The following is an 11197-nucleotide window of genomic DNA, read 5'->3' on the forward strand; positions in this document are numbered from 1 at the left end:
AAAAGGATAAACTCCCCCATATTACCAATTGCTGATTATAGTTCCATAATTTATGATGCTGTATCATTTCTGTGCCATAGCAGATAAAAAAGCACAACCACCTGCAATAGATTATGCTGATTCTTTTTGCTGGCAGATGTGAGAGAGCATCATTGCTTATTAGATGGTAAGCTTAATTGGTTTTCTCTGGAATTACATAGACAATATTCTATTAATCTGTTCACACACAGGGTGCTTAGTTTCCAAATCCCTGAATTATTGTTTAATTGTTAACATTTTTGCAGATAGTGGTTATTCTCAGGGGTTGATTTATAATAAAAATGTGGGAGGGAATGGCAGATGAAAAGATCACATGAGATACCCACTGTGACCTGCCTCCTTCATTTGGATATACAATATACTTTGTGTCTGAGAATGGAGATTTTAAAGACAAGCAGATGGTGGGGGAATTCCAGGGAGCAGGAGGGGGAGGGATAGAAGGGTCAAGCCCAGGTCCATAGCATTCAATAAAAGTGACTAGAATCAGTCTGAGATTAGCTATCTCCATTTTTTCCTGAAGTATCACACTGTGCAGGTGGGGGCCTTCTAACACAGCAGCTAGATCCTTGGGTGCTCTAAGCTCAAGGTTGAGCAGAGATTGTTTTAATTCTCAAGTTGCCTCACTTCCCCTCTGAAATGCTGGCCCATGGTGAGCTTGTGCCCTTGCTGCTGGAGGGGAGGCAAACCCACCCCAAGGTGCTGCAGGAGGGGCCAGATGGGCGAGGTCACAGCTGTAGGGCCCTTGGGCACCTGGAATCTCTCAGACTTTTCTGTCAGCCCCTGGCCCTGCTCACTTCTGTGCTTCACTGATGCTGCAGCACATGGTGTTTCACATCCTGCTCCATGGAGCAGCTCTGGATGGTACTGCTGGGATGATGTGCCTCGAGGTCAGTGTGAGGGAAGTGAGCAGCCTAGGAGTGGGATGTGCCTCCCTGTCTTAGTCCTGTGGTAACAACAGGAACACAGAGTCAGAGGGACCTCCTGGACCATCATTCTCATGACACCCCATGTGCTATGTTGGATGGTCTGTAATAAACAAATCAAGCTACTCCCAAAAACCAGTGAGGCAAATTGCTCTTACTGTGCTTAATAAGTGTTCTCAGAACTTCACTGCCTGAGCCAAATATTCCTTGAAATGCCAGATAAAGTATATTCTATGCACTTTATTCTGTGCATTGGGAAGTTAGGTAGCCTGTGTCTCCACTTTTAGGGATGACTGCTCTTACCACTGTCTGTTGCAAAGAACCCTGAAATCCTTTTAAGAAGACAGTTCTCTCTAGCAGCACAGACTTGTGCCATGTTTTTCAGGGGTGCCTGTCTACAACATGAGCTTATTTTTTTACTTTTGCAAGAGAGGAGTTACACCAGATTCATTTTCAGCTGGTGGACTTTCCTTCCTACTTTCTATGCATCCTAGTGAAGGTCCACTGTAGTAGGAGTCAGTTTCTTCTGTTGTCTGTGGTATCTTGTGGAGCAATGGATGCATGCAAAATAACATGAATCACCCAATGACTTTTAATGCTGTATATGAATTCCATATCATGGAAGAAGTTTCTATAAAAGATAACTTTCTGAAAATAATTCCTAGGCTTTCCAAAGAAAACCCTGAGGAATTTCAACTGTCTTGTGTGCTAGTCACCAGTTGGCTGTAATGGAAGACTTATTTTTAAATTCCCTCAGGCTGCTTTAAATATGTACCTTCTACTTTCCCTTCTTCTGCCTTACACCTCCAACCCATGTTTCTCTGGCAACAGATTTAGATATTAAGTCTGTATTTGTCATGGGTCTGGTTCCTCGTGCTCTCTAACACCACATTGGAAAAAATCCTTCCAACCTGGAGAAAGATATGAGGGTATTTTTTATTAGAGATAGAATGTTTCCAAATATAAATGAGTAATTGCTGCCATGCAAATGAATGGATGCTGTATATGGGTATTTTGAAGCAGGAAATGCATTAGTCTCTTCCAGTCTCCTCTATCTGAAAGCTGAATTTGGCAATAGTTGAAATGCAGGAAGAGGAAACAGGGAAAGCAGAAATATTTATATGTTCTTTTAAAATCAGGATCAGAGATTTGAATCATATAAATCATTTATCTGTACTTTTTCCAGTCTATCATTGTATGGTCTGTCTAGGTCAGAGATTAATTTCGTGGATAGATTAGGAAATAATTAATATCATCAGGTACAAAGGAGACTAATAATTAAAAATATCAATATTCTCCCAAGAATGTATAATGGAAAAAGCACAGCTGGTGTGCACTGGAGGAAGAGAGGTTTCCTGGGCTTTTTTCAAAGCTTCATACATAGGGCTACCATGATTGAGTGAAAGTGCAATGCCAGGAGCTTGTCATGCTAGAGTCCAAGGTTGCCACTAAAAAAGGAAAATAGAGCAGAATAGCCAAATGAGAATTATGCCACTGCTATAAAAAAATTATTTCCTGTAAATACAGTTCCAGCATATCCTGTAAACAGAATAAAGACTAAAACTCAGAACAGGAGAGGTCCACATTTTAGGGGGTAAAAACAATCCCTTCAGCTTACCAGGACCTTAGAAGTCACCAATGTCTCAATAAGAAAGTGTAATCAAAAGAACTACAGAAAGCTTTGTTAATTGTTTTAGGTTGCAACCCTGCAAATAAGGATTGGAACTAGAAAATGCCTGGGTAATTTAATTGGTTAGACTAGTGCCTTTCTGCCAGCTGGCCTGGCAAGACACAGGATTTTATGGAGCAGCTTGCCATGCCATTTGCAGGACTGTTCTCTCCAGATGTCAGCTTGAGGTGGCATCAACGTATGAGCTTAGAAAATGTGTAACATATATGCAAAATATCTGACCATAAAGGAACCTGAAAGAAACCTAAAACTTTTTTGAATGACCCTACTTCCCAAAAGAGGGAAATGGCCAAGCCTCCACTCTGATGGAAAACTCTGTTGTAGCCTGTCAATCCACATGATGCAGGGTTTGTTAGGATTTCACCAGGAGATGTAATAGTTTTGCAGAGAGGGATAACACTTCTGGTCCAGAGGAGTTTCAGATTATACCTCCTCCCTGAATTTTGGTTTCTGAGTGTAATGTGGGCACAACTTGCTCAGTTGAACCTGCTCTTCCTCTCAGAGATCCTTTTTGTGAACTCCCAGGTGGAAGCAGAGGAATTTCAGCCATGACATACCTTGAAGCGACCAAAAAACCCCAGGTAATTTCCTTACTAACTACTCCCTGTCTCTAACAACTGTCCATGGCTTAAACCTCCCACTGCTTATTTTCTGTCTAAAATTGCTTTTATGTCCAAGGGGATAGAAAGGCTGGGCCCAGATTTCTGTTTTGGTTTAAAGCAGCAATGCACATGGCCTGGTTGCTCCTATTCCCTAGTGCTCCAGGTACTTGGCAAACACACTACAGCCCATGTGAGTGCTGTCTGAATCAGACACACATTAAGCTTGTGTATTATACCAAATGTCCTGTTCAAGGGACTTGACTAAGTTTAGCATGTGGTAAAACCCCAAACTACTTTTGATGAGGGGGCATCAGTACCAGCTGCTTTGATTTATGTGTCTATCCTTATTATACCAAGGAATTTCATGGTGTATGTAGACACAATCAGATCTGTGCAGTTCATGTGGAACATCAATATTGGGTTCCACTAATCACACACTGGTAGGAAAATAGATTTCTGAGGTCATATACTCTATACTCCTTTGCCTGGTTCTAATAGACTACACTACCCTGATATTATTAATAGCTAAATTAAAGGACAATTGGTAATTATTTGGATCAAATTCCATACCTGTATAACTGAAGTTGCATTCTGAGTGTTTAAAAAGTGTTTAATAAGACTGACAACAGTTTTTTTGTTTAACAAACATCTAAATATTGTTCTCTAGCTCACTACAATACATCTTGTTAATTACTAGGAGAAGAAAAAAAATCATAGCCATAATAGCACTGCTAGCCTGACGTATGAGGGGGTTTTCAGGACTTTAAAATAGAAGATTAATTGAAAACATGAAATATCTTGGAATCCTAATATTTCATTTCCTGATTCTGAGCAACTAGGGTCCATTTACTTCACAGTTACTATATTTTCTCTAAAATTATGTGGTTTAAAATTCTATTTTTCTTAAACAAAAAAAACCTGCTCATTTGTGCTTTCCAAAATATGCTAATGCAAAGGCCACAATCCTGGCAACACTGGAGCAAACTTTGCAGTATCATATGGGCTCAGATACTCAGACTGGAGTCTGTCCAGTGCCCTGCCCTCATAATCCAGCTATAGCAATGTATGGTAGGCAAAAATTCCTGAAGTAAAGAGCAGCATTTGCAGTAGGCATGAGCAAGGAGACCTGTTGGATGGGGGGTAGTGATCACACAGCTATCCTGTGAAGATTTCACAGGATGAAGAACCAGTTTTACCTTAATATTTATTACTATCCAGCCACTGGTATATGAAACTTTCTTTCCTATACAAAGGTTCAAGTGAATTATGCTGTCCATCTCCAAACCCACAGGGGTGCCTGCAGGACACAGTGAAGATCCTGGTGCCATTTGTGTTGGCAGAGTGGTGAAGGCTGCCTGACTCCCACAAAAGGCTCCATTAAGCCCATTCAGTCTCCAGTGCACTTGAATTAAGTGTAAGTGCTGGATGACTTGTCAGTGAGTGACCCCAGACTGCCAATGATCCTCACTGTTACAGTGATGGGAGGCAGCTGGCACCTTATCAGTCAGCTCTCAGAGCTGGGGTTTGGAGAAGCAGGTCACTTGCCCATCATATCCTACTTCTGCAGCTTCACCAGGAATCTGGGTGGCCAGGAAGAGTGGTCTGCACAGCTGAGGGCAGTTAGGCAATTCTCACCCTGGAGGAAACACCTTCCCTTTTCCACAGAAATATGTTTGGGAAAGCACTACTATCCTTTTAGGAGAAGAAAGTCAGCTAGGAGTTATGTGGTAAGTAATTCATTTTGACTTATCTTTCTATATATATGTGCTATAGACTGGTTTTGTTTTAACTAGAAGAGTTTTGTTCCTCCTGAAGTTGAACTATGATTTTGTTCAACCACAAAATAGGAGGAAAAAGTATCACTTCAGGTTTGAGAGCATTAAAACCCTGGAATTACCTGAAATAACCATGGTAACAAACTCTGAAGTAATGGCAGTTGCTCATATTACCATAGAAACAGGACTTAAGAAGTGGAAATTACCTATAATTTATCTCTGTTGCTTACAGTGACAATAATATAGCATGTATTTTGTGAAAAATACATATGTTTTGCCTACAGTAACTGTCAAGAAGTTACTAAAAATTATTTAAACATATTCAAAAGCGTTTTTATTATTTTGTTGCCATGGTTATGTTTTGTTATTAGGCCCCACAAGAGTGACATGCAAAAAAGAATGGACAATTGTAATAAAGTGTAGAATTCAGATGTGATGTAACCTGTGATATAGAACAAACAAACGATAAAGTCAGATTATGTCACTCTTGAATGGGCCAAAAATGTTTGTTGTAATTCTTGATAAATAGCTTCATGCTTGAGCAGCTGTGTGCTTGTGCTCTGTCCCTGCTGAAATGGCAGTAGGTGCAGCAGAGCACAGGCTGATGGCACAGGTCCCAAATGGGCACAGGCCCTTTCCTTGGCTGGTGGACAGCTGTGAGTAGAGCAGGGAAGCAGTGTTAGTGGAGCCAGAGAGGTGAAAATGAACCACAAAGCCCCCTCTTTGGGTAAAATTGATCATCTCCTTGTTCCTGTTGTTTTTTTGTTTTGCTTTTTTTTGTTTGGATTTTTTTTTTGAGACCTGGCTGGTAAAAATTGCAAAGGAAGATGTAGCAATTTATCTGGCAGTCTGAAGTTGTGAGCTATCACTCTCTCTTCTGTTTGCAGTGATGTAAGATGCTAAGACCTTAAAAGCCATTCATTCACCCATAAAGCTGATTTGGAAAACTGGAATACAGTTTTGACTTGTTGATCTGTTTCCTCTCTCTTACCTGCTTCAGAGCATAGATTCTTGGTTCTTCTTCATCTAATATGCTCCAGACAAGTTACTAGAGTTGTTTGCACTGAGTTAGGTGCTCTGCATGGTTGGGTGGTTTAAATCAGAAACATTTTCTTTCTGAGCTTTTATGCACATAGATTAACAATTTCACTAATGAATCTTTACTTTCATTTACATCAGGGGCAGTATGATCTGCTATTTATATCAGCAGAGGATAAATTTGGCACTATCCTTTGTTGGCTGAAGTGATGGCAAGTTGAGTGTGTGCATGTCTGGCAAGGCTGGATAGCAACAGATCAGGTGGGCAGAGGTCACTGTGAACAGCAAAGAGGGAGGACCCCTGGGCACATGCATGCTAGCAAAATGATGGGGGTTTTGATCTAAATATTGATGAATTACTTCTCCATTAGCACAGCAGAGCCCTAATCTAGAGGGAAGCTCCTAATTGAAACAGTTGAACATGGCTGATGGCACTGGACTGCTGCAACAGCCTCTGCATCAGCAGGAATTGAGGCAAGGCAGTGAAAAAAAGCCAGCTCTTGTTGTGCAGCCTTGGGCATGTGAGGAAAAGGCTTGGTGGAGACTGTCATGCACGAGGTCTCTGTAGGGACAGTGCTTCTTTAAAAAAACAAACAAATCACAACCCTTTCTCTGCTGGCCCTCCTTTCCCACCCACTCCAGAACAACACAGAACATGAGGCCCCAGCCATCAAGGAGGGAACACCTGACCCCAGTATTTAATGTCATCAGTCATCAAGCAAGCATTTATGGGCATGAGAATACTACAAGGTGTTTCTCATTAACTATGCTAATACTGAGAACTGTATAATTAGGGATTACTGATAATTAACACTATATAAATCTCAATATAAATAGCTAGTTAGAAGAGCAAGATTTCACTCTTCCCATTAATGTCTACATATTTGGGATTAGGTTTAATTGAATTTCTGAGGAATGGAACGTTAGCAATTATTCAAATTATTTAAACATATTTATATAATGTCATTAAATAACTGTATGGCAGCAGGAAAAATAGTGACCAAAACACATTTTTATGTTAGAATGAAAGATTCTGCTTTGATAATTCCTCCAGCCTTTTAAAAACTGCTTGTATTTAAGTAGCAATGAAAAAAGTGTAAACTGGCACATAATTCATTGCAGAGGAAATAAATGAAGCCAAGTCTGAGGAAGCTTGTGTTTAATCATGAAATGCACAACATTCTTCTGTAGTGAATTAGCCATTTGTCTTACTAATGCAAAGCCTCAAGAGAGCTAAAGGCACAATGGACAAATTCAGTGGCTGTGTGTGTGTGACCTCTAGGGACCTCAGTAAAAATTCTGCATGGGCAGGAAAAGGTCTGGTTTCAGAGTTCTTACTCATGTGTGAGTGAGCATGATCCAGAAGTTGCAACCACACCTTGCTTCCCCCAGCATCTTTAGCATATCTGACAAAGAGCAAAATACGACTTTGGGCTGGAAGAAAATGAATAAGGTACCAGGAGGTTGTGTTGTAAGGTGATTTTTCATGTGGCTTCTGTAGAAAAGAAATCCATGTAACACTTCTCAGAGTTTGCAGGATATCTCCTAACTCCTAGTCACTCCTCTGCGTGTTTAGCAGGGTTTGTTTTGTGGTAGAGCTTGTCTTTGCATAAAAGGTTGACTAAGGAAGGGAATATTTATTTGGCTTCAAAATATGAATCCTCAGAAAATGTCTTTTTCTTCCGAAAGTGAATAATTCAATTAACTCATTTCTTTTTCATTAACACAAACTGCATTGATCAAATCACGTTTGAAAAAGGAGTTAATATTTGAAGCCTCCTCAGACAAGAAGGATGAAGTGATATTAATATTTTAATTTATATAACATCAGTTAAATTATCAGCTCCATCAGGCTTTTCAGAAATCCATGTGTTCTGTTCATGTTTCCTGGCAGTAACACTTCATATTTTACTTCATTCAGAGCCTGAGAATTCAGTCTTATGGATCCTGCCTACCTGATTTTCGTAGAATGAGAATTTCTGCCCAGATCTGCATCCTTGTCTTTGTCTGCTGCATCTGGGTCAGCTTCAGAGGTTGCCTTTCAATTTCAATTAACGTGCTAATTAAGCAAGAATATATTTTTAGGATGGAAATGTAGCTATTAGAGCGTCTTTGCCACAGCTGGTGCTAATACAGTGATCTGGACTCCAGGTACTGTTTGGATGCTGGAATTGTTAATGTTTCAAATGTTTAGGCTATGAAACAATCAAGCTTTTCCCTACACACGCTTTTGTGACAGTGTATGAAGTTGAATTACTGAGAATTTTGAGTTTTGAACTCTGCAAATTAGTGTCGCATAGTCTCTTACTTGTGTGAGGTTGCTGGCATTACAGGGAATAATTGCATGACCATGGGTAGAAGATACACCTCTCCCTTCCATCCTTGAGTGGAGCACAATGGTACCTTCATGAATCTATGTGTGGAAAAATTTAAGTCTTTAATCTTCAAGTTTGTTTTTCATGTTATCTGCTTGAAGAGAATTTTCTTGGGGCAAGGACTGAGTACTTGTTTGCATTATTTCTAGAGCTGCTGACTGATAGGAACCGTAAACAAAATCACCAAGCAAATGTTAGTTCAAATAAGGATGACTTGTGTTTGTTGGAAGGAAAAGACACAATTGCTACAACTTGTTAGTACTGTCTCAGAGATAATGATATCCATCTTTGTTAAAAAAAAATAATCTCTTTAAATATACTGTAATTAAAATTGAGTGGGTATTAAAATAATCCACCCTGCTAAAATTCTATTAAAGTACCAGCGATTAGGAGATAATTAAGTCAACCAAAGATTTTTCTATTGGCACTTTTGAGAAGCTCCTGTACTCTATGTTGTACAAATTTTCTTCATGCAAGAGTCCAGGGGGAGATGAAAACAAGCTATTTACAGATTAAGGAAATAGGAGGTTGACTAACCTCATTCATCAGATGCTGTGACACCTGACTGGAAGCCACAGTGCTAAGCAGTATCCCAGTGTGCAACACATTTCCAAACATTCTGATCCTCCAGCCACTTCCCCCATCCCAGTAACCACCAGAGGGTCACGGTCTGTCAAAATCCTTGGTCTGATACTTGAGTTTCTAAGAGTAGGTTTTAGGAAAAGCTGAAGGAAGCCTGGAGGTTTGTGGCTCCTTAGGTGACTCATTTCTGAGCCAGCCATCAGCATCCATGTCCCGAGGGTTCTCAGTACAAGAATATTTCACATGGACAGAGGGACCAGTGCAGAGCTGCTGATCCTGTGCCACTAGAAACTGAGGGCCTGTGTGACAGAAAAAACAGTGACAGCAGAGCACAACAATTGAAACAAGGCTGCTGGAAAGCTCACAATAATGGGGAAGGAGTAAAGGGAATACAAGAGGATGAGAACTGAAAACAAAACAAGAACTTAAAATGTAAAAAAAACTGGTCCCACTCTTGTGCACATTGAGTCAGCACAGCTGTTCTGGCAATTATTCTAATTCAAATTTAAAATTTGAGTTTTCATAAAGTAGTGTGTCTCAGAGGGACATCTCTTTCTTGCTTCAGTTTGATCTTCTCATTTAGCACCATTTGCCTTGCAAATAGGAAAGAAACATCTGGAGGAAAGTTAAAATAGCAGGAGGAAGGAAAAGAGGAAACCTACTCTCTGTGAACAGATTCTTGCTTCAGTAATAAAGCTTCTTTTCAGACTAGCAGCAAATGTGGTACAGATGGATACAAAGTAGTATAGTAAAGCTTTGTGGCCTTTGTGAAAGGCAGGAGAGATGTTGGAATACTTGCTATAACCTTTTGTACTCATATTCTGTAAAGAGATATTGAGAAGAGGAAAGTTCCTCTTGAACAAAAGGAAAAAAAATACATGCAAGAAATGCTTTCACTTACATATATATATATATATATATATATATATATATGGCTTCCACAGCCTGGGTGGTGGAAACACCTCAAATATTTTCTCTGTTCTAGGCTTTTTACTGGCTTTACCAGAATCTTGCTGAAAGCACATTTCTCACTAGTTAGTATCTCTATCAGGGTCTGGAGATAGATTCATAGAATCTTTTAGGTTGGAAATTACCTATAAGATCACAGTCCAACCATAAACTCAATGTTTCCAAATCCAGCAGTAAACCATGTCCCAAAGTGCTACATCTGCATTTATTTTAAATAACTCCAGGAAAGATGACTCAAGCACATTCCTGGGCAGCCTATCCATATAATTGACAACCTTTATGGTAAAGAAGTTTTTCCTTAATATCTAAATTGCTGCTGGAACAATTTGAGACCATTTGCCCTAGTCCTTTTGTTACTTGGGAGAAGAGGCTGACATCCACCATCTAAGTCCTTTCAGGTAGTTGTAGAAAGCAACTTCATGTCTCCTGCAAACTGACTGAGAGCTCACTTGATGCCTTTGTCCATGTCATTGTTAAAACAATTAAACAAAACTGGCTGCAATGCCAAGAGCTGGGGAGCATCTCTTGAGACCTGGTAGGAAACATCTAGCACTAGCAGAACCACACACACAGGAAAAAATCAGCAAACAACCAGCAGCAAATGAGCCACCAAACATCATACCTGCCACTTTTTTGTGGCTAATGTGAGCCTTTGGCTTTTTTTGACTAGGATCTCTGTCTCTGCATAAAGCTGTGGGTAAACCAAAGCCCTTGAACTACGCCAAAATACAACAGGGTCAGTATTTTGGGTGCCACATTGTAACATGCTGTGAAAATGCAGTAGCATCCATAAAGCAACACAAAGCAACAGACTCTTAAAAATGTAGTGTACTGGCCTCTCATGGGCTAAAAGTTAATTCTGTTGTAAGTTAGGTGGTTCAATAGGACAAATAGTCATTATGGATGATTTAATTATCCTTTTACCCCTCTAACTTTACACATGGAAAAAAGTTATTTGTCACATATTACGAGCCATGAAGTTGAAGGGATGTAAGTAGATCTCCTGTGAGGAGAAGCTGAAAGATCTGGTGATGTGTAGCTTGGAGAAGAGAAAGCTTAGGAAGATCTGATGAAAATACAGAAATACTTGAAGGGAAAGTGCAAAGAAGGTGGAGCCAGGCTGTTTTCAGGGATGCCTGGTGATAGGGGAGGCAATGGGCACAACTAAAACACACAGGAAACTGTCTGTAAATCAGGAAACACT

This window comes from Oenanthe melanoleuca, chromosome 3, assembly GCF_029582105.1.
Source record: "Oenanthe melanoleuca isolate GR-GAL-2019-014 chromosome 3, OMel1.0, whole genome shotgun sequence".
Taxonomy (NCBI): Eukaryota; Metazoa; Chordata; class Aves; order Passeriformes; family Muscicapidae; genus Oenanthe; species Oenanthe melanoleuca.